The following is a 24468-nucleotide window of genomic DNA, read 5'->3' as shown; positions in this document are numbered from 1 at the left end:
CGGGGAGGGACGGGGGAGAGAAGGGAGAGAGAAGTAAAAGTAAAAGAAATCCGAAGAGGCTGGTTGGAGCTGCGGCTGGCCAAACCCAAGCAGCTCTCTCTCTCTCTCTCTCTCTCTCTCTCCTCTCTCTCTGTCTCCCCCTTCTCTCCCCTTCTCTCTCCCGCCCCCCTCTTCTCTTGCCGGCTCAATTGCGCCGGCCTCTGGCAATCAACAGCCAAGCTGTTTAGCAAAGATCACCTCCAACTTTCTTCATTTGCTAAATACACCATCAGCGCAATTTCTCTTTTGATTTATGGCAACGGGCATGCCGGCTGGGTCCTCGCTCGCTCGCTCTCCCGCTGGCGGGCCTGTACTGGAATGCGAATGCGTTCGCTTGATGAAATGGAAGGAAGGAAGGAAGGAAGGAAGGAAGGTGAGAAACAAGGAAGGAAGGTGAGAAACAAGGAAGGAAGATGAAAAGGAAGGAAGGAAGGAAAGAAGGAAGGAAGGAAGGAAGGAAGGAGAGAAACAAGGGAAGAAGGAAGGATAGAAGGAAGGAAGGTGAGAAACAAGGAAGGAAGATGAAAAGCAAGCAAGCAAGTAAGGAAGGAAGGAAGGAAGGAAGGAAATCTGGGAATAAGGAAGTAAAAAAGAAGTCCCAATAAATCAAAAGCCATCTGTCGAAGAAGAGAAAACAGTTTTTCCAAATTTGGCACTTTGCTTTGTGGTCCTACCTGCCTTAACATCTTCCATCTAATATCTTTGCTATTGTTGTTGTTATCATGACAGATATTATCCCATGAAGGATTCCACCACCACCCCACCCTCACCTCCCGATAAATGGTCCTCCTGTAGGGCACAGAAAGCTACACACACACACACACACACACCCGTTCCTTATCCCAGAGGACCCCAATTCGGATTTGTTCAGATTCCCCTTCTCCCTTCCGTTCCTCCAGCACAGCGGCCGCAGAAGAAGACCGGGCCTGGGGATTTAGTTGCTTAAAATTACAGCTCAGTGTTGGCCAGGTAGAGTTTAAAGTCGCTCCTTTCTACCCTTTCAAGGGTGGCTGGGAAGATACGTTCGGGCCGCGGAGCGACTCCCAGGGATCCTTCTGTATGAAACGAAAGGAAACGGTGCTCTCCGGTTTCCTTACCGAGTTACTGATATGAGCCAATAACTCGAAACCGAATATAGTTCGGGTGGTGAACTAACTCTCTGGGTCTGCACACCTGGACCAAAGTTATCTCCCCAATCCAGTTCTCTTTACAGGGCCCGAGAAGAGGCGAGGACCTGCGCCCCCCCCCCCCCCCGTGTTACAGCCACCCCCACGCCAGGGTCTCTTGTCCCCTCTTGGCCCAGGTAGGCAGGGAGAAGAAGAAGCGAAATCTCTCCCGCGCGGCGCTTTGCCCGAGTCCCTGAGCAGAGAGGGCGCCCCTTGGCCAAGTCGTCCCGGGAAGAAAGACCAACCGCCCCTCCCGCCCTCTTGTTGGGACAGTTAGCAGAGGGGTTAGGGGTTGGGGTTCTGCCCCCTTGGCAGGAAAGAAAGAGGGGGGGGGGAAAGGAGAGGGGGAGGGAGGGAAGCCCAGGAAAAGCCGCGGAGGGCGACGGAAGGAGAAACGGGGCTGCGGAACGGCCTGCTTGGGCGAAGTTTGGCCTGGGCATCTCAGGGGGAGAAAGAAAAGAAAAGAAAAATGATAATCCAGGTATCTGTTCCTTTCTCTACTCCCCCTTAAACCCCGTAAAAGGGTAGTGGTAGCCAAAGCAGATTAAAACCAGATGGAGTGGGGAAAAGTCCTTGCCTAGCGCAGAATGTAATCTCCTTTGATTCTGCAGGTATCTATTACGCAGTAGGATCGCGTTCTGTGCTCTCTCCCTCCATTCTTTCTTTCATTCATTCTCTCTTTCTCTCTCCCTCCTTTCTTTCTCTCTCTCTCTCTTTTTCTCTCTGTCCCTCCATCCTTCCTTTTTTTTCTTTCTCTCTCCCTCTCTCTCCCTCCTTTCTTTCTCTCTCTCCTTTCTTTCTTCCTTTCTTTCATTCTCTCTCTCCCTCTCCCTCCCTGCTTTCTCTCTCTCTATCCTTTTTCTTTCTTTTATTCATTCATTCTCTCACCCTCTCTCTCTCCCCCTTCTTTTCTCTCTCACACACACTCTCTCCCTCCCTCCTCCTTTCTTTCTTTTTATCTCTTTCTCTGTTTCTGTCTCTCTCCCTCCCTCTCTCCCTTCTTTCTCCCTCTCCCCCTCTCTCTCTCACACACACTCTCCCTTCTTTCTTTTTCTTTCTTTTTCTTTTCTTTCTTTCTCTCTTTCTCTCTCACTCCCTTTCTTTCTCTTCCTTCCTTTCTCTCTCTCTTCTCTCTCCCTTTCACAGGAGAGGCAGCTCTGATATCTATCTACCCCCCCATGAAAACGGATCCGTCTTTCCAACCCACGACCAGGTAAAGGACACCTTTCCACCTCCGGCTGCTTTGAGCTTCCGAAGTTTCCTTTTCAGCTTAAGAAACGGCCTCCACTCGCGCGCGGGGCCCACCTGGGTGTAAAGGAGCCAAGGGCCAGCCTGCAAAACTAGCCAGGGGTGGGGGCTTCCTGGCTGGGACTGGACACCCCTCCACTCCTTCAGCCCAGGTGGCTGGCTGGCTGGGCGGGATCTCCTTCAGGGCAGGCGACGACGTCTAAAGAGTTTTTTGGAGAGGCGGAGGAACGCGAGTCAAATTTGGGCGCGCCTGATTACAGAGGCTCTGGGGTCGCTTTAAATCTTTGCGAAACTTTCCAAGTTCGAGGTTCGATTCGGCAGATTTTGGTTTTTTGTTTTTTTCCTTAGGGGGCATGAGAGTGGGGACGGGTGGAGACACACACAGAGAGAGAGAGAGAGAGAGAGAGAGATGGGAGGAGGGAGGGAGGGAGAGAGGGAGAGAAGGAGGAGGAGAGAGAGAGAAAGAGAGAGGGGGTGTACTGAAAGCTGAGAAAGGCAAAAAAATCCCCAGAAGATCGGGAAAGAAGGTCAGTTAGCCGAAGGGAAGGGCTCGGAGTAGCAGCGCTCTGGGCGCAGAATCGGCTGGGAAGCGAATTTGGGGCGTCCGCATTTTTCCAAGCAAGCGTGTGTGTCTGTTCTTATTCGATTCTTATTCGGAAGAGGCCGAGATCTTCGGAGAAAGGCTCAATTTTGGACGCCTCCACTCACGCCCGGATGTCCAAGGGAGTTTAGAAAGTTCTCCACGAAGTGAGGCCGGGATTAAGGACGTAGCCGGATCGATCCCCGCGCAACTGGCACGGTTGCAAACGAAAAAAAACTGTTACCCATTTTCGGAAGGGAACCATTAATCGTTAATAATTCAAAAACCACCGGCCCCCGTTCCTTCCTAAAGAGAGCTGCGGCTTGAGGCTAGGAGGCAGAGCCAAGCCTGCTTTTCCGCGGACAGAAGTTTCGTTGGCTTACACGGAAGCCCGGAGTTTTACTCCCGAGTAACGCAGACACGGATACTACCTGCCAAGCGCGGGCCGGTGCAGTTGAGCTCCATCAAAAAGTTTCAATTGGAGTACCCCGCATTTACTTGGAAATAAGATCCATGGGATTGAATAAGATGTCCCCTCCTCGCTCCCCCCTCCATTTCTCTTCCCCCTCCCCCACCCGTTAGGGAGGAGACCCCGCTGCCCATCGTCGTTCCAATCGCGACCCCCAAAGCAGCCCCTGTCTCCTCCCCATCCCAATTAAAGAAAAGCAAACACATCCGAGGCTACCAGATATCTTGGCCCGAGGGTGGCGTTTCGAAAAACACACCGAATTCTAGATATTCAAAATCTCTGATCAAAACTTTCCCTGTTTGGGGAGTGGGAGTGGGGGGGGGAGAAGAAGGGGAGGGTTAGGTCTCCCAGGATGGTTTTGTCATTCTTCCGGATCAAAGAAATAAAAGAGACAGAAGGAGGACTTGCTTGATGAACCTCTCGCCACAGACTACTAACTGATACAAGGCCTTCTTCTTCTTCTTCTTCTTCTTCTTCTTCTTCTTCTTCTTCTTCTTCTTCTTCTTCTTCTTCTTCTTCTTCTTCTTCTTCTTCTTCTTCTTCTTCTTCTTCTTCTTCTTCTTCTTTTCTTCTTCTTCTTTCTTCTCTCTTTCTTCTTCTCCTCTTTCTTCTCTCTCCTCTCCTTCCTTCCTCCTCTCGTCCTCCTCCTCCTCCTCCTTCTTTCTTCCTCTCTTTTCCTCCTCCCTCCTCTTCTTCTTCTTCTTCTTCTTCTTCTTCTTCTTCTTCTTCTTCTTCTTCTTCTTCTTCTTCCTTCTTCTCCTCTTTCTCCTTCTCCTCCTCCTCCTCCTTCTTTCTCCTTCTTCTTCGTCCTCTCCTCCTCTTCTTCTTCTTCTTCTTCTTCTTCTTCTTCCTTCCTCTTCTTCTTCTCTTCTTCTTCTTCTTCTTTTTCCTCCTCCTCTCCTCCTCCTCCTCCTCTAAGGCCTTCAGATGAAGGATTTCACTTGATCCTAAGCTTTCAGCATTTGCTAAAGATAGAGTAAGGAAGGGGTGTGGGTGAGAGAGAGAGGAGGAGGAAGTAGGATAGAGGAAAAAGGGAGGGAGAGAAGGAAGGAAGAAGGAAAGAAGAGAGGAAGGGAGGAAGGATGAAAGGAAGTGGAGGGAGGACGACAGAAGGAGGAAGGAGGAAGAAAAGGAAGGAAGGGAAGGAGTGGAAGGATAGAGGAAGGAAAGAGTGAAAAGCAAGAAAGAAGGGAGGAAAGAAGAAAAGAGGGAGGAAGGAAGAGGGAGGGGGATAGAAGGAAGGAGGAAGAAAAGTAAGGGAAAGAGTAGAAGGATAGAGGAAGGAAGTAGTATGAAAAGCAAGGAAGAAGGGAGGAAAGAAGAAAAGAGGAAGGGAGGGAGGAAGGGAGGAAGACAAATACTAAAAATATTGAATGATCTGAATAGTTTCATCCTGAAATGGTAGACAAGATTTGGCCTCTATCCCACAAGAATGGGGGCCCCTAAACTCAACCACTGAGACAAGGCCACAATGCCTAAGCCAGTTCTAGACCCCACGTCCAACTATCAACCCCCCCAAGAAACTCTTCTTGTACCCAAGCCTTCCTTTCTCTCTTCTCATTTAGGATAACTAAACCCTCCACCTGCCCTTCCTCACTCACCCTGGTCTTGAATCAGAGCCGAAATTAGAGTGAAACCAAGAATCCACCAGGGAAGCTCAAAGCTTGGTCTGAAACTAACCCAAGCTACCTTCCAAGGTTGCTTGCATTGTCATTTGGGGAAGAAAGTGCAAATGCCAGCCATGAAAGAGGGATATATAATCATCAGGGTCTTACCACGAAATAACTCTCTTCCAAATCGGTGCGTCCGAAATCTGGTTTATTGGCACCTGCCCTTTTCACGTCAAAGGTCAGGAGAAAGACTGAGATTAATTTTTATTTTATTTTATTTTATTTAAATTAAACTGGAAGAAGAAACTCCAAACGGCGGTTTGTACGAAGAGCAGCCGCCAGGTTTCGGGACTACGTTACCCACCCGCCTCTCTGCTGTGCGGGTCTCCCTCGCTCCCTTCTCAACCTGCTCATTGGCTACCGCCTCGGGCCGGGTGGCCGAAGGCTCCCTCCCGATTGGTTGGTCAGCTGCCACTCGGGGGTGGCCCAGGCAGGGCGGAGGCACTGTGGCCCCCGAGAGAGTTTGCGACAAGGGTGGCTTCTCCCTCCCTCCCTCCTTTCCCTCCTTCCCTCTCTCCTCTTTTCCTTTCCTTTGCTGTGTTCCTGGGCTGGCGCTTCCCGGAGCGCTCAGGTGAGCCAGTTGGCAGGGCAGGCCACCTCTAGGGGAGGAGCAGAGCCGTGCATCGTCCCCCCTTTTTTGCAACGTTGGGCTCGAGGGCTTTTGCAACGTTGGGCTCCTCCAACCCCCTTCCATCTCCTTGCCTTGCCTTTGCAGCGCATCCTTTGCCTTGCCTTCCCCCCCCCAGTCTCCCCTTCCCCAATTGGCCCGCGCGGCAAAGGAGTTTCTTTGCATCTGGATCGGGACTTTGCAAAGGGCAAGTTGCGGATGGCAGCGCAGGCTATTTGGCTGTGACTTTTTCTTTTTGCTTTTTTTTTGGTCTTTTTTCCTCCCTCCCTCGTCCTTCCCTCCCTCCCTCCCTCCCTTTCTTCTTTCCCCCCTCTCCTTCCTTCCTCCCTCTCTCCCTCTCCTCCCTCCCTCCCTCTTCTCTTTCCTTTCTTCCTTTCCTTCCATTCTTTCCTTCCTTCCTTCTTTCTCCCACCATCCCTCACCTTACTTTCTTCCTCCCCTCCCTCCCTCCCTCTCCTTCCTGCCTTCCTCCTTCTCCTTCCTTTCCTTCTTTCCTTCCTTCCTTTCCTTCCTCCATTCTTTCCTTCCTTCCTTCTTTCTCCCCATCCCTCTCCTTCCTTCCTCCTCCTTCCTCTCCCTCCTTCCTCATCCCTCTCCCTCTCCTTCCTTCCTTCCTTCCTTCCTCCTTCTCCTTCCTTCCTTTCCTCCTTCCTTCCTTCCTTCCCTCCCTCCGTCTCCCTTTCTCTTTTCTTTCTTTCTTTCTTTCTTTCTTTCTTTCTTTCTTTCTTTCTTTCTTTCTTTCTTTCTTTCTTTCTTTCTTTCTTTCTTTCTCTCTCTCTCTCTCTCTCTCTCTCTCTCTCTCTCTCTCTCTCTCTCTCTCTCTCTCTCTCTCTCTCTCTCTCTCTCTCTCTCTCTTTCTCTCCGTTTTGTTTCGCTGTCTAAAGAGAGCCCGTTTCCTTTGCAATCCGCAGTCTGGGCTGCTCGCAGCGTCTGGTCGCGGCTGCGGCTGGAGCGCTCCGCAGATGCGGCGCGTCCTTCGGGCGATCCTCGGCTGCTTGGACGGGGAAGAGGCAAGAAAGGGTCAAGTCGGTTTCTCAACCCAGCTCTCTCTATCTCCCTTGGCAGCTTGCCGGGGGAGGGGGAGCCGCGCAGAGTGCAGGAAGGCAGGTAAGTGGCTGGAGTTGCTGAGCCGGGAGAACAATGAATGGGCGCGCGTTTCCACGGCCCCGCTCTGAGGCTGAAACCGTGCTTACTTGGTGTCTAGACACACGTGGGTGGGTTTTGTGCGGTGGGTGGTTACAGGCAATGCCAGAGGAGATGGCTGTAGATTATTCTGCAAGGAGAGTTTCCAAATGTCTGTGTCTTTCCGTGTGTGTGTGTGTGTGTGTGTGTGTGTGTGTGTGTTGTTTGTAAATGCAGGCTGGGGTAAGTGGGAAATCTGTTTGGGCAGAGTGCCAAAGTTGTAGAAAGCCCAATCAGCCAAATGGGTCCATATGCCAGCACAGTTCTTTGCATTGTCTGTGGACGTTCTCAATCATCCAGGCCACAGTTGTCCCAAAGGTGCTTTTTTTTTTTTTTTTTTCCAAAAGGCAACTGGACTTTCTAGTTGTTTTTCCCTCCCTTGAAAACACTTTGCATCTCCTCTAAGAAGCTGCTTCTTCTCATCCAAGAAGCTTCTTGAAGGAGAAGCAAAAAGCTTTGAAGGGGAAAAAACAAACCCAAGAAAGTCCAGTTACTTTTTGGAAAAAGCACATATTTATTTTTCATTGACAGGACTTGCTTTGAGTGCATGCTATTTGCTGGGTCAGCACATGGTGTGAAGTTATAGTGATAGTTAGTTCTCGGTTTAATTGTGGGTTGTGTTTATTGGCTTTTTTAAGAGGAGTTTCAGTTAGCTAGGTTTAGGCATCATTTTAATCTTCAAGTCCCGGTTTCTAAACTGCAAGGAAAGCTCACACAGAGCTGAAGAAGCTTCTTGGATGAGAAGCAAAACATCTTCAAGTAAAAACCAAGAAAGTCCAGTTGCCTTTTGAAAAAGCATCTTTGGGACAAACCATAACCTGGATGACTGAGAATCTTCATAAGACATTGCAGATTAACACATAGGCATAACGAGAGAAAATATGGATTAGTATATAATTGGCATAGCTACTACACACATATAGTATATACTTGCAGTATCCTCACGACATTTGCAAGTCTATAATCCCCAAATTAAGTGTCTAATGAAAACCCAGTTAGATTAAATCAAACTTCTAGAATCTTAAGCAGGGTTTTTTTTTTTCTCCAGAGATTATTATTATTTTCCCATGCGTGTGTGAGAATGTGTTCCTTAATTTCAAAAAAAGTCAGTTGTTTAAAAGAAAGCTAAAGTTTACATCCTGTAAAACAATATTGTGTAAGATTTCAATTCTGGAAAGGTGCACAAAATGGCATCTTTCCAGAAATGCACCAGATTTATCAGCATTCTTACACACTCAATCCACACAGGTGTGCCCTTCGATCAGTTTTTAAAAGACAAGCAGTACAATTATTGGTCATTTCAGCAAATAAGTCTCCCGCTTCGTTTTCACTCCCCATCTCCAAAAAAGCTTCTGTCATAATTCACAGCACCGTATCTGAGTCAATAAATGAGAAATCCTTTTTGCATTTTTTAAAAAATTTTAAATAAATTTTACTGAATAAACATTCAAAACAAAACTGAACACAGTGCAACTTTCTTGGCCATCAAACCAGAAATGTTCTTACTGGGAATTATGAATGAGAAATACAGTAAAGGAACAATATATTTTAATGATACATATAGTAACAGCTGAGAGATTGGTATATGCCCCAAACTGGAAGAATGAAGATACCCCTGCAGAAAATGAAACATTAAGGAAAATATTAGTCTGTGCAGAGATGGACAGACTAACTTTAGAAATCAAAGATAAGGGTGAGACAGAAGTCTGGTGTAAAATGTATCAATAGCTAGAGTCAAGGTGGAAAAAAAGAAAGGGTTGATGCTTTATAGGAATGAAAGTTAAAGTTTTGTAAACCAAAGAGAATGGAATATAATGGACAAATACAAAATGATACGAATGCATGAATATAAAAGATGGTTTAAATATGTATATAATTGTGTATAAATATAGATAAACGTAAATAGAAATAATATGTAGCTAGCACTATACTAATGACATAAGGGAAAAAGGAAATCAACTGTTATGCGTATCTCTATACTACAGCTTGCATGGTCCTTTTTGCAATATTTTTAACGTATTTAATGCCTTATGCGTGTGAGAGAGAGAGACACACACACACACACACGGAGGGAGAAAGAAATTCCAATGAATAACTTAATTTATTTCTTGAGTCTTTCTTCCTACAGCATAATGTAGAAATGTATCAGAACGGTTTCCATTGACTTGATGGCTTGGGAAAAGGTAAGAGAATGGTTATCTCGTTATTTTGTTTGGGTGCTCCTTGTTTCAAGGAATAAATGGTTACGTTTGCAAGCTCCCTGACTCAGGCTCTTGAATGTAGTAAGGCAGGCACAGGAGTGTGCATATATATACACCTGGTTCTCCACTTACAACAGTTTGCTTAACGAAGTGACATCGTCACGGAAGAATGTGACTTGTGACCCGTTTTTCACAGGTACGACTTTTTTTCCAGCATCCCCACGATCATGTGATCAAAATTCAGACCCCCCCCCCCATTTATGACCGTTGCCGTATCCTGGGGTCACATGATCTCCTTTTGCAACCTTCAACCAGCCAAGTCAACAGTGTGTGTGTCGGGGGGGGGGGAACCCGTGGCAAGAAAGGTCATAAAACAGAGGCAAAACCTCACTGAACCAACGTCTCGTTTAGCAACAGAAATCTGGGGCTGAATCGGGGTAGTCGTAAGTCGAGGGCTACCTGTCTAAACATCTTGGCCCCTTTGCTTGGCCACAGAGCTCCTCGCCTCCCAGAATTCCAGCTTTTGAAAGCCCTGGTAGATAATTTTTTGAAGTCAAAGCCTCCTTCGCTGTGGTTGTCACCTCTGTTTTGCATCAAACTGCAAAATGTGTTTCTTCAAGATCTCTCTCTCTCTCTCTTTTTTTAATGCTTTATCTGCACATTGATAGATTGTGTGCGTGACCAGGCTGGAGTGAGACGTACTTGGGAAAGCAATATATATGTTTAACCCACGGCTCACAGAGAGACAAGACCCAGATCTAATCTCCTTTTCATGGGCTCGTTGGACTCCAGTTGATTAAGGGAAAAGGGGAAGTTTGATTGGGAAGTTTTCCCCTCCTGGATGCTGTAGGTTGTTGCTGCCACAGATCTCTTTGAGAACCATGAAAAGCCATAAATATCATGCTTGGGAATTTTTCTTTCCCCTGAATAGATGAGGGGAGAATTGTTCGCGGTTATGAATTGGTGCATCTTTTCTAACTGGGTTTTTTTTTAAAAAAAAGAAGTATTTAAAATAACAGAGTTTGAAGGGACCTTGGAGGTCTTCTAGTCCAACCCCCTGCTTAGACAGGAAACCCTACACCACTTCAGACAAACGGTTGTCCACTCTCTTCTTAAAAACCTCCAGTGTTGGAGCACCCAGCACAATTTCTGGAGACGATTTGTTCCACTGATTAATTGTTCTCACTGTCAGAAAATTTCTCCTTAGTTCCAAGTTGCGTCTCTCCTTGATTACTTTTCATCCGTCCTTTCTTGTCTTGCCTTCCTAGTGCTTGGGAAAATAGGTTGACCCAGAATAATAGAATAAAAGAATAAGAGAGTTGGAAGGGTTCTTTGGGGGGGGGGCGTGTCTTGTAAATCTCTTAGAAAACCTTCGGTTTTTGCTTTGGATGTTGGAGAATGGAAGGATTTACATTCCTTTCAGACAGCTGGTTATTTGCATCCTTTTAGAGGGTCATTGAAGCACTTGGGGGTTTACCTGGGTCCTCCTGGTTCCTGTAGTCTGCAATTTTTCCCTCTGGGAGTCCATTCCTACTCCCACTCCATTCAAAGGGTGTTCAACGATCCTTTGGAAGGATGCAAGCTGTCTGCAAGGAATATAAATCCTTCCATTCCCTACCATCCAGTCAGATCTGAAGAAGCTTCTTGGATGAGAAGTGAAACATCTTCAAAAAGAAAAAAAAACAAGGAAGTCCAGTTGCCTCCTGAAAAAGCACCTTTGGGTCAACCATGACCTAGATCAGGGGTCTCCAACCGTGGCAACTTTAAGCCAACAATGTTGGCTGAGGAACTCTGGGAGTTGAAGTCCACAAGTCTTAAAGTTGCCAAGGTTGGAGACCCCTGACCTAGATGACTGAGAATCTCTAGAGATTAATAGAGATTAATGTTTTGTAAAAAAAAAAAAAAAGTCATTTTGTGGCTTCCCATACTCAGCCTTCCTGCCCAGCCTTCCTTCTTCTCTCCCAACTATGAGAAAATTAGAGAGGAATTCCTCAGGAGATTGATACACTTCCAACATCATCTTCTTGTCTACTATAACAAAGAAGGGTGCAAATTTCCCCCTCTGCCCTGTGGCCACCCACAGTGTTAATAACTTCCAGGAAAGCTGAACCCATGTCTTCTAGACGAAACCCAGCCCTCTAGCCATTGCCTTCCCAACTCCCATCTCTTGGTTTCCACCATAACTTGTCTTTAATTTGACAGACAGGAATTTTGTGCGGGACGTCCCGATTATTGAATTGCGATCCAGAGATGCTGAGGTTGCGTCGAGGTCTGTGTTTGTACTGGAAGGACCAAATTTCATTCTCCCTCAGGAGGCAAGCCCTGTCTAGACTGTCTCACCCTAAATGGCACCTCCTTTAGGAAGCTGGCTTCCTTGACACAAGTCTTCCCCTGCAAACAGAAAAAATTAGGTCTCGGGGAGATGCCCAGACGTGACCGTTTTATGAATATTAATTGTCTGCAGGGTGCTAGCCCGGATATTTGCTGTGCCCTAAATTTCTTTGGTGGCCCTTCTCTGGTGCTCCCTATGGATATTTGGATGCTGTTCTCAGGATAGAAAATGGCGCTCAGCCGTTGTTTTATCCATGAGGTGACCTAGGTCTGAACATCCCATCATTCATTGCAGAAAAATATCTTTGACAGCCATATTGGTTTTTGACTTTCCCATTGAGAAAATACCTGGAATCTCTAAGGGATCTTTCCAGATTGAGTAGTAGATAAACAAGGAGGCTGCAGACAGATGGAGGAACAAATCCCTCAAAAAGATAGATAGATAGATAGATAGATAGATAGATAGATAGATAGATAGATAGATAGATAGATAGATAGATAGATATTTAAAATAACAGAGTTGGAAAGGACCCTGGAGGTCTTCTAGATAGATAAGATAGATGAGAGAGAAAGAGGAAGAGAGAGAAATTGATTTTCAAGCAAAGAAATGATATAGATAGATGATATTGAGTATAGACAGATGATAGATAGGTGGGTATGTAGATGCATGGAAGATATAGACAGATGATAAACAGACAGACAGATAGATATAGATGAGAGAGAGAGGAAGAGGGAGATAAATTGATTTTCAAGCAAAGAAATGATATAGGTGGATGATATAGATAGATGATAGAGATGATAGATAGATAGATAGATAGATAGATAGATAGATAGATAGATAGATAGATAGATAGATAGATATAGATGGATAGATGGATGAGATAGATAGATATAGACATACATATTCTGCTGTTTCCCAGCAAAATAAGAAACTTAAAAACACAACCCCAAAGGGATTTTCTTAGGCACCCCAAGACAATACAGAAACCTCTTTCACAGGGGAAAAAAAGGAATAAACTTAGAAACACAACCCAAAGGGATTCTACACAATCTCTAAGGTCCCCCTCAAGAATAAAGGTGACAATACAGAATCCTCTTTTACGGGGAAAGAAAAATTTCAGCAGAAGCAGAGGACATGTTTTGGCACACTCCACAGAGGAATCCATTACTCATTTTGACTTGGCAAGAGAGGCGAGCCGTTAAAAGTGGCATGAATCGCTCTATCAGACGCTAGAGCCAACAGGCTGTTTAAAATACTTTGAAACGAGTACAGATAATAATTTAAAGTATCTGGGTGTTGGTGTTGCTTTGCTTTGCTTTTGGTTAGCTGTTTTTTTGGCCAGGCAGCATTGGCATGGGCAACGTTTCCTTAGGAATGTCATTGCTGACGTTGGGCTGTCGAAAGCCTTTCTTCTCCCAGGAATCTTCCAACCCACGAGATCCCCTATCTCCAAAATGATCTGAGAAAATTAGGCCACCCAGCTGCAGTCAATTTAAACAAACAAACCCAAAGAGGGGGGGTTGAAATTTGGTACAAAAACTCAGGATAATAACATCTAAACCACCGATAAATCATCATGAGAGCAACAGGGGTATTCCAAATCATGGAGAAATGAGCCAGGCAAGAGTTATGACTTTAGACACTTGCAAATAAATTGTTAGGGTGCCAGAGGGTTCTCTCCGGGTATGAAATCCCACAGTCTAGGTGTGGCCAAGGTGAAGACTTTATTTTGAGTTCTTGTGGACGTTGGTTCTCCATGCAACCGTATTTGCCTTGAAGGTCAGCCTTGCAAGCTCAGTGTGATGACCTGGAGTGTGGCACAAAGGCAACACAGTCACATAAGTAAAAAAAGTCTTTTTCATACCTCCAACTTTGCCCCCAATGTCCAGGTTACCTTCAGCTAGAGAAAAAACTCTCCCAAGAACAGTCTTGAAGTGGAGGAAATTCAGTCTGAAAACAAAGTACATATAAACTGTAAATGAAAATCCACAGAAACCACACTGCAGCAGTTAACCGAACAGGGCAGCATAAGGAATTGCAGAACTGAAAGGCCAACAAAACACACACAGCTGGGAAGATGCCAGGAACCCAGATAAGCCTTGACAAAGATAACTCACAGTTTACTTCTAGCAACTTTGCTGTGCATAGCTTGCCTTTTTAAACACTGTTTTCCCAGCTGCAGCTAATGAAGGGAATCAGGGCCCTTTCCTCCCCTGTAAGCCATGCAACTCACAAGCAGAGTCCTGCCAAAAATGTAATAAGGGTTAACAGAGAGGCAGTTTCTGTAAGCAACTCCAGAACATTTCCTTCCTGCCTTCCTTACAGGATTAGGCCAGTAATTTCTTCTAACAACCGGTTCTCCGAACTGCTTAGAATGTTAACAACCAGTTCTAGCGAATAGGTGTGAATTGGTAGAATCCCACCCCTGAATGGGCCCATTTCCGGCTTTCCCAAACTTCCGGGAGGCCTGGTTTTCACCATCCCTTGAGCCTCTGCATGTACCTTGCACTTACCTGCATCCAAAATGGGCTATGTTGGGATTCCTGGGAGGGGAGGAGAGGGGTGGGCTTGACCAGCCAGGAGTAAGATTTGGGGTTTGTCCGAACTGCACAGAATCTTAGCTGGGGCTGTCACGAACCCATGCAAACCCCCATCTGCCCACCCTTGGCCTCGGTAGTAAATTTATGAGTGAGAAAATATAATTTTTCAGCGCTTGTGGTTTTAACAAAGGCGGATAGCAAGAGCTATTTTGAAAACGAGTCTGGAAATGAACAGGCAAACAATACAAATGCCATCCACAGGGCTATTTGTATCAAGAAAGAGGTTGTGGGACAAAGTTTAGTTAGAGCTGAACTTTTGGGGGTAAGGTTGAAGTTTGGGGCAGCATTGATCTTTTTAATTTCTCACAAATCTTTTAAAGATAATTGGGATGTGTGTTTGTGTATTTCTATTGTTTTAGGTGGAAGAAAATATACTTATCCAGTTGAGTTGCTTCAATTACACAGGGGTTAAAGATGTATGTATAAGTCTTCTGTCTTAACACACGGAGGAATTATCTCAGTATCACTTGACTTCTCCACCGAAGACCTAAGAACCTCTCATAAACGCCATTCAGTCCATAGAAGTTAGGGGGTTAGAATAAATTTATAATGATGATAATAATAAAATACTTATAAAATATTGTCATCATTACATGTTTAATATAATTGCCTAATTCCTATGGACTAAATGGCATTTCTCTTTTCTTAGGTTAATTCTCCTCCTTAAACTTGGAACGTTTTTCTGGTTAACCGAGCTTCTCCATCTGGAAATGATCAAGTGAAGGGTTCTTCAGAAAGTTCTTTAGATCGTCTTGATGGAGCATTTGAGAGCATTTTCTTCTTTTTCCCCTTCTCAGTAGCCGCATTTTTCCCTTGTAAAGTGGGACGGTGTGTCGTTTTGTCTTTTCTTTTATTTCTCTTGTGGCTGGTTGGCAATATTATTTTAATGCAGATAGTTTTTCGAGGGCTGGTTCTGAACAGCTGAATTTTCAGAAACCAACTGGAGGACAAGGCTTGAGGCACCACCACGCAAGGACTGTATCTTTAAATGTCCATAATTTTTACAGTAGGTTTGTTGTGGGTTCATTCATTAGCCTTTAATCTCTTCTCTTCTCTTCTCTTCTCTTCTCTTCTCTTCTCTTCTCTTCTCTTCTCTCCCTTCCCCTCTCCTCTCCTCCTTTCCCCCTCCCTTCCCTTCCCCCCTTCCCTTCTTTCCCTTCTCTCATCTCTCCTCTCCCCTCCCTTCCCTCCCCTTTTCTCCTCTCCTCTCTTCTCCCTTCCCTTCCCCTCTCCTCCCTTCCCCCTCCCCTCCCCTTCCTTCCCTTCCCTTCTTTTCTCTTCTCTTCTCTTCCAGAGAGTCTAGCAAAGCTGAGCTGAATCCTCTATGGAAATAGCATCAGAGAACCTGTCAAATGGATGGAAACAGATGAAAAATACGGTTTGTTGAAGACAAGACAGTCACCTAATGTTTTTTTTAGAGTTGCTTAGCATTCAGCTTCCTAGTGGAGGCCAAGCAGGTTTTGTTTATTTATTGATTCTATTTTTTTTATTTTAAAGAACTCTTTTTCTGCTTTTCTGTTTTCAAAACACTCCTAACAGTGAACACAATAATTAAAAACAGAAGTTAGAGAAGAGAACCACTATTTAAAACAACCGCTTCAAAAGTGCAACAAAAAGAAAGAACGGATCCCCTCAAAACAGAATAAGAATGATAAAGAAATAACATACATCACATTCATCCGGAGGTAAACAATTCTAATAGTCCCCAAATACACAACCTGGCAACACTGAGATTCTCTTTGTGAAATGAAAGGATGTAGATATTGAGAAAGGGGCTGAGTGTGGTGTCATGACTGAAGCCCAACCCCTTTTAATATGTGCTGGCAAGCCTTACCAAGAACGAGAGTTTCAAATGTGCCATTTTGTTTGTTTGTTTGTGGATTAGACTTGTATGCCGCCCATCTCGTCTGAGGGAAACTCTGGGTGGCTTACGGACATTTTGAGCTTCAGGATTCCTCCGGAAGGACAGGCTTGAAGAAAAATGCCTAAATCACTATGCAACCACGTGTTTTGCTTTGGGAATTCTTTTTAAAAGAATTAGCCTTTTGCCTCTATAAGTTTCCTCTTTGGTAAAGAGTGAAAAAAAAAATCCATAGAAAAACAAAGCCCTTTTCATTTTGTTTGCAATGCAGTAATTTCCTGTATCTCTGTCTGTCTGTCTGTCTGTCTGTCTGTCTGTCTGTCTGTCTCTATTTATTTACCAATCCACTCACCTACCTACCTACCTACCTATCTTCTATCATCCATCCATCTACCATCCATCTATTCACCCATCCATCCATCCATCCATCATCCATCCACCCACCCTCCCTCTATCCATCCATTCACTCACCCACCATCATCCATCCATCCATCATCCATCCATCCCTCCATCCACTCACCCACCCTCCATCCATCCACCCATTTATCCATCATCCATCCATCCATCTATCCACCCTCTCACCCACCATTATCCATCCATCCACCCACCCACCATCCATCCATCCATCCATCCATCCATCCATCCATCCATCCATCTTATTTCTATGGCCGCCTTTCTCACAAAACATGACTCTCGATGGCGTGCAATAAAAATAACCATAAAATGACAAGATTAAAAACAGGCACCCCACAATTTAACCGTTCATATTATTTTTCAAAAGCAAGGAGAAAGCAATTAGGAGCTATGAGCAATGAAATCACCCCCTTAAACCAACATTTCCTTGACACCCCGAAGACTGTTACTGTTAATCTTCTCATCAATCCTTATCACCCATAACCTCCCACTTGTGATTGTAGGACTGTAACTTTGTCGCTTGTATCCTTACAATTTATATATTGACTGTTTCCTAGTATGATTTGACTGCTTATTGTACCCTATGACCATCATTAAGTGTTGCACCTGATGATTCTCGACTCTTGACGAATGTGTCTTTTCTTTCATGTCCACTGAGAGCATTTGCACCAAGACAAATTCCTTGTGTGTCCAGTCACACTTGGCCAATAAAGAATTCTATTCTATTCTATTCTATTCTATTCTATTCTATTCTATTCTATTCTATTCTATTCTATTCTATTCTATTCTATTCTATTCTATTCTATTCTATTCTGTTGAGGGACTTATGATAGGACCTCAAGGATGGGGCCAGTCTTCATCTCAGGGGTGGGGTGGGATAATATTCCACCGGTGGGGGGAGGAACAGCAGAAAAGGCCCATTGGCGGGGTCCCATCAGTGTTAGCTCCTTAGCTGATGGGATCTTCACCATATTCCTTCTGATGGACCTGCCTATCTTCTTCATAGCCCTCAACTTTAAACTCTACTAATTTTCAAGGGCCTTGTTGGTGAAATGTGACACCGCCAGAGCAGACGGAGTTAAGATTTTCTCTTCCCCTCTTTTTCCCTTTCTTTCTCTCTGGGTCTGTCTGTCTCTCTTCAGAGTCTGCTTTGGGGCTCAAGAGCCGACAGATTGGAAGCAGGTTACGAAGCGAAGGTAAAAACGCCAGGTTGCCCCAAGGTGAACGCTAGCAGGCCAGCCTGTGTCTGCATCCAACCTGCAAGCTTGATTACATTACAGCAGACAATCCATCTTCAGAGGCAAATTTATAGGGAATCAAATCATTATTGATTGGCTAGGAGCCGGGAGCTGCAGCTGACAGACCGTAAGCCCAATCGGACAACAGTGACTTAATTCCGCAAGCATTTTCAGGGACCACTTTGTGCAGCTAAAGCTCTCTTGCCCAGTTTGGAGCTGTGAGTGATGGAGACAGTAGCCGGGCCTACTAAGTGTTTAAATGATGACCACCATTATGTTGCTGTGATTTTCCTCCCCCTCACCCTCCTTTCTTCTCCGAAATGTGAGATTCTGGGCAAAAATTACACCTGTTCTCTCATCTCCTCCGAATCTCCACTCGGCTGGCGATGGGGTGATGGTAACAATGATTGATTCGTTTGTGACAGATTGCAGGAAACAACCATTGATTTTTCAATATTTTTGCCTTAAAATTATTTACAGTTGTAACCATGGGGATGTCTTTCCATGGGCTGTCGGCTTCTGAAAGACGCCAAGATAATATTCCCGACTCCCTGACAAGACAAATTACCTGTAATGACTGCACTAGCTGAAGGGTATACTTTTATTTTAAAATATGTCAATAACTGCAGTGACTAAACGAATATTGATTCAGCATAATGAAGCCTGAATAATGGGAAAATGGGATCCTTCAAGGGAAAGAGAGAAGGAGATATTTCTCCCCCTCCTTCCTTCCTTCTTTCCTTCCTTTCTTCTCCCCCCCCTTTCTTAGCTTGTAGCAAAGAAGTCTTCTCATCTTTATGGCCATCAGTCGAAAACGTGCAACTTATAAGCATTTTCAAGACAGATTGGATTTTGCTGGGAGCCTCCGTGGACAACATCTTTCTCAAATAAAGGAACCTTTTTCTAAGCTAAGTCCTTTGAAGAGAAGGGGGAAAACGAAGACTTCACACTGGAAATCTTTGAAGGTTAGAATTTTGGGGAAAGGGGAAATGACCGAAGAATCAAAGGATAGATCAGATGCTCTCAAATTTATTCTTAGCAATCTCTCTCCAAGGCACTTCTGTAGGGATTGAATTGCTGACTTTGCAATTCTGGACTTTTCCCTCCTCCATTCACCTGGAGAAGAACGCAAGGGAGGTGTTTGACCTGGTGGGACCATCAGGGCTGCTTCCAAAAAAAAACGTGGATCAAGCAGGACCAAGGAGTGGCCAGCACTGGGACAAAGCTCAAGACCTTCTAGCAACTAGGATGGTAAGGAATCAAAAACATGGGAAGATTGTTTCTTTCTAGCATGAATGATCCCCAAACACATTTCTTGGAAATATCCTTACAGCCGCGGTACAGAATGAAGATAAAAATCTATATTCTTATTTTGTGTGCAGGAAAGATCTCAAAAGCCTTTTATTACTGAGCGAATGCTTTTTGTGGAAAATTAAGGATGACTGGTAAAGATTATGTAGCGGGAAAACCCATATTTTAGCTTTCCACCATTTCATTATAGCTGTAATGCATGTTCCTGTGACATTTATGGCTTAATTCAATAAGTGCCCATGGAGTATTTGGGAAATAAAGTCTTTTAGAATCCCTGCATCATAGTCTGGGGTGCTGTTTGCAAACTAATAAAATAGTCTGGAGTGCTGTTTGCAAACTAATAATGTAAGATTGGTATTCAACTGTCTCCTCAATTTCAAACACTTTTAAAAGTTTTCAGCAATTCAAGTGTGTCCAATATCTCTTTGATTAAAGGTTTATTTTTCATGGGCGTTGTGTGCCTGCACATATATATGTATAAAGGTATATAGCAGAAGATTATTAGCAAGAAAAAGAACCAATTTGCGAGCGATAATAATTACTGTGAAACCGATGCAGACTGAAGATTGAGATCCCGCCCCCATTTTAAACTGAAGGACCAACGAAAACACAATCCCCTCACGTCTGTTTTATTTCTGCTAAAGATGGCAGAATGTTTTTTTTTCCTTCACGTGGTTCCATTTTGGGTGCATTGGTTAGTCTGGTTCCACCCTGACCTGTAAAAAAATATATAAAAACTTATCTATATAAATCCACTTCTTCTTTGAAAACTCACTCTTTTCTTGAAACTTGTCTCATCCATTTTCGCTTCAGCATCCTTGGCATTTTTTAAAAAGAAAAGCTAGAGGAGGTGTGTAGGTATATCTCTCTTTTCCAATGGAAAGAAAAAAAGAAAGGAAAGAAGGAAAGGAAAGGAAAGAAAGAGGAAAGAAAGAAGGAACAAAGGAAAGAAAGAAAGAAAGAGAAAGAAAGAAAGAAAGAAAGAAAGAAAGAAAGAAAGAAAGAAAGAAAGAAAGAAAGAAAGAAAGAAAGAAAGAAAGAAAGAAAGAAAGAAAGAAAAGGTTCTGTGATTCATTTGCCTTTTTGCAAATAAATAAATAAGGCCCCTATCTCGGCCTCTCCTTTCTAAACGAATGCGTTTTATTCCACTCTTCTAAAGGCGAGCTCCAGTTTTCTAGCTCCACTGATGTCCTTGGAATGCTGGGAACAGCTGGAGCTGGAGACTTGTACATAATTTACAAACAGTGGAAACTTCCCGCTTTCTCTTTATTTATTGTGTGTGCACATTTCATTTCCAACTTGGTTCAGGTTGCTTTCATTTGATCCCTTTGCCATTCTGACCTGCCGTATTTTATGGGGGTGTCCTGAAAGCCACTTCTTTCAGTTGTGTGGCTTAGCGTAAAAGGAAACAGAAGGCAGCTGAGAGAAGGCAGCCCAGTGCCTGTCCTAAGTGGATTATACAGAGGTTTAGGAGTCGATTCTCCTCACCAGGGTCCCTAGATCCAGGAATGGGGTGTGATTGATGATCATTCACTCCAAGGATCTACGTCCTTCCTATCTAAGTACCATCCTTTGCTGGATCAATGCTAGCATTTCCAGTAAAAGTATTAACAGAATAACAGAGTTGGAAGGGGCCTTGAAGGTCTTCTAGTCCAACCCCGTGCTCAAGCAGGAGGCTCTATATCATTTCCAGTGTTGGAGCATCCACAACTTCTGAAGGCAAGCTGTTCCACTGATTAATTGTTCTCGTTGTCAAGAAATTTCTCCTTAGTTCTAGGTTGCTTCTCTCCTAGATAACTTTCCATCCATTGCTTCTTGTCCTGCCTTCAGGGGCTTTGGAAAATAGGTTGACCCTCTCTTCTTTGTGGCAGCCCTACAAATATTGGAACAATACTATCATATCATACTAGTCCTTCTTTTCATTAAATGAGACATACCCCATTCTTACAACCATTCTTTGTATATTTTAGCCTCTTCGTTGCTCTTCTCTGCACTCTTTCTAGAGTCTCAACATCTTTTTCATGTTTTATCATGGATATGGAGGAATTTCTAAAGCTATAAATGAGGTTATGGGAGGAAGAGGTGAGTGTGTTTATGAATGGTTAGGAGTCCAGAGGGTGTGGGCTTAGCGGTCAGACACAGCTGTGTTCTGTAACTTGTGAAATAATCAAACACACCTGAATCTTTCTGCTTTCAGTGATTCCTCTGGCTTTTCTGCAGTCATGATTAAGTTGAAGAATACTAATTTTTGCTTCCACGTGCACACTGGCTTGAAGGACCTGAAATGACATGTGATGGGAAGGTGTCTATGGATGGACCAACTTGAAATAAGGATTTCCATTAACTTTACCTCCTATCTAGAAATGGTTTATCAAGGAAATGATGTATTGAAAGCATCTGATTATGCTTGGTCAGGAAGACATACTTCCCTTTCTCCTCTGTGGTAATACTGAAAATATTGAACTATTGAAAATATTGAAAATTCTCAGTTATAATTAGTTGAGCTACCTAGAATTCAAGATTCCTCTTTTTGACTTGTCTCTTGAGCTAAAGTTATAATTTTGACCATAAAAATGATAACTGAAGGTGATACTTGGAGAAGAAAAGACAAACTCATCTTGGTTAAATGACCTTGAATATTATGAGGCTTGATGGGCTACTTACATCTCAATCTGAGGAAGACATCAAGATTGTTTGACTTTGTGCATGCAAATGGATGGAAAATTGAGTGAAGAAGCATCTCCAACGATACAATAGATTTAGCGGCAACCCATCTTACATTCTACCCTTTCTCCTCCATGGCCCACTTTCCAATTTAACACTCATAGTTAATTGTTTCCAGGAGTGCAATGAGTACCAGAAAGGATGAGTACTAGACAAATGTTCCCCATAAGGAATAAAATAGTGAGACACAAGGCAGTTGACCTTGACAAATTATACTTATGTGTTGACTACTAAACAAATGATGAGTACTGGGACAAAATTTTATCATCAAAATGCATTGAGTACAAAATTCGATGAGTTTCAAAACAGTTGAGTACCAAGGTACCACTGTACCAGCTCCAGAGATAAACCTGAATGAAGTAACTGATGAATAATTGGACTGCTGTTGCGTGGTATCCTTTTTACAAATAAGACTTTTCCCCCCTTTAATAGGTAAACTTCTGATCCCAGTAAAAAATGCCTTTTCCCACCTGGCACCTTCCAAATTGAGCCTTTTGACTGAGATATTTTGGGAATGGAAGCTGGAAGGCAATAATTGTGAAGGTTTGTGGAGGAACTTCTGGGCATGTTCATCGTTGTTCAACATGCCGTGAAGTAGCTTCCATCCAAGGTGTTGGCAAAGTCACAAGTTGGTTGACTTCATGCCTTTCCTCCTGTGATTCCTGCATAGCTTTTAAAAAATTGTAACCCCCCATAGAAATAACGGTCAGTAATTCTGTGTCCCGAATTGCCAAATTGGAATCAAATGTGTCTTCTGCTGAAGTCAAAGACTCTCCAGTCGCCACACACATTTTTAATGATTATTTTTAATCCCTGTCCTTCCAGAAAACAAGGTCTGAAATAGGCTTGTTCCTCCTGTTTCTTAATCCACTATGTGTGGCTTTGGGAGAACCATGTAGTTATCTTTAATTAAGGCAGCATAACGGGAACCTAATGTGTTTTTTATATATCTATATCTATATCTTTAGGAGAGCATGACATTAGGTCAGCAACTCAAATCATACCTCTGCGTGCACATAATGACCAGGCATTAGAGTTTAGGATTGCCATGGTGTTTGTTCAGTACTCAAGATAGAAAACAAAATGTAAACTTGGAGTAGACAGAATCCATTTTTTATGCTGATATAAATACTCCAAATAATAGGTTGGTTTTTGACTAGACTTCCTGGCTCTACAATGATTGCTGTATTCTGTGTGTAAATATTTCTAGATCCCAAACCTTCTCTCCTGGGTTGTTTCGAAGTTCTTCTTTTCACTGCACTTACAAAAAAAAAAAATGTTTTTGCCATTGCCCACAATTTACCTTTTTAACCAAGGCTATAAATTGCCACTTGCAATTGCTTGTGGCAAACCAAATGTAACATGTTTATTAAGGAAGTAGAAGGGATGTCAGCACAAGTCTTCCTTGTGTTGGGACATCAGAGCTGACCAAAGGATCTTCTAGATTGTCATTGGTGTCAACAGCAAACAGCCAGATGGCTCCTGGAGTCTATAGTAGGACATGATGACGATTCCACTGTTTATTCCACAGGAGCATTTTTTTAAAAAAACAAAATTTTTATTGAATGAATTGTTAAAAACATTGGATGTGGTGTGATCATCCTGACAATCTTGTTTGTTATGCATACATATGGCATAAGGTACATATTTTATATACATTTATACAACATTTTCTATTTCTACTCATCTGTTTTGCAAACCCTCCTATCTTTGGTTCTAGATCCTTCCTTTTTTCCCACCATTGATAGAATTTATCCCATACTTTATAGTATTCTGTTTCGTCTTTGTCTTTTATTTCCAAAGTTAATTTATCCATCTCAGCGCAAATCTAGATCTATTTTTAATACTTCATCGGAAATTTCTTTATCTTTCCACTTTTGAACAAAAGCTAACCTTGCTGTAGTAATCACATGTATTATTAAGTAGATCACCTTTTTTTTCTATTTTTCTGTTATGATTCCGATTTAGAAAAATTCCGGTTTATATTCCACTTTTTTGCCCTGTCATCTCCTCAAGCCACCTCTGAATTCTATGCCAAAACTCTTGAGTTTTTCCACATTTCCACCATACATGGCAATATGATCTATATTCTTGGGTACATTTTCAACAGATGGGTGATATATTTTGATACATTTTGGGCAATTTTGGTGGAGGAAGATGCCACCTATAAAACAATTTATATAGGCTTTTCTTATACAATGTGGCTAATTGGGAAAAATGGACTTTTTTTTAATAAAAAAGAAACGTTATTTTCCAATTAGCTCCCAAATCCATCCCTTTGGATCAGCTGAGATCTTAAGGTTGCTTTCAGAGATCATTACCAACCTTAAAATTCGTATGGTTGTCCTATTCTAGAAGGAACGTCTTCTCAGGGGTGGCTTCTATCTAGTGAACTTAAAAAAAAAAAAGGACATAAAGTCCCAAAGGTGCTTTTTCAGGAGGCAACTGGAGTTTCTTTCTTTTTTTTTCATTTGAAGACATTTCGCTTCTCATCCAAGGAGCTTCTTCAGCTCTGACAGGAATGGAAGGATTTATATCCCTTGCTGACAGATGGTCATTTGCATCCTTTTAGAGCAAGGGTCTTCAAACTTGGCAACTTTAAGACTTGTGGACTTCCAATCCCAGAATTCTTGAGCTCACATGACTGGAAGTGGAATTCTGGGAGTTGAAGTCCACAAGTCTTAAAGCTGTCACGTTTGAAGACCGCTGTTTTAGAGTGTCATTGAAGCCAGTTGGAGGTTTATCTGTGTCCTTGGGATCACCTGTGTAGCACTCCTGGTTCCTGTAGCCTGAAATTTATTTTTC

The 24468-nt window shown here is 43.4% G+C and overlaps 1 long non-coding RNA gene across 2 annotated transcripts; it reads left to right on the top strand.

The window, feature by feature from the left end:
• The first annotated feature begins 5432 nt into the window (after positions 1-5432).
• LOC148124854 (uncharacterized) lies at positions 5433-22953 on the top strand. Of its 2 annotated transcripts, XR_015744984.1 has the most exons (6): positions 5433-5743; positions 6712-6907; positions 9111-9165; positions 15410-15800; positions 17533-18593; positions 18668-22953. It is a non-coding gene; the product is annotated as an uncharacterized LOC148124854 (long non-coding RNA). The 2 variants fall into 2 exon arrangements; XR_015744983.1 differs by lacking the exons at positions 17533-18593; positions 18668-22953 and having other exon boundaries at positions 5437-5743; positions 15410-15886.
• Positions 22954-24468: the final 1515 nt, after the last annotated feature.

Source organism: Pseudonaja textilis, chromosome 11, assembly GCF_049901715.1.
Source record: "Pseudonaja textilis isolate UNSWEBS1 chromosome 11, rPseTex1.2, whole genome shotgun sequence".
NCBI classification, from domain to species: domain Eukaryota; kingdom Metazoa; phylum Chordata; class Lepidosauria; order Squamata; family Elapidae; genus Pseudonaja; species Pseudonaja textilis.
Note: the sequence above shows the minus strand (reverse complement) of the source record. Positions and strands in the feature narration are given on the sequence as shown.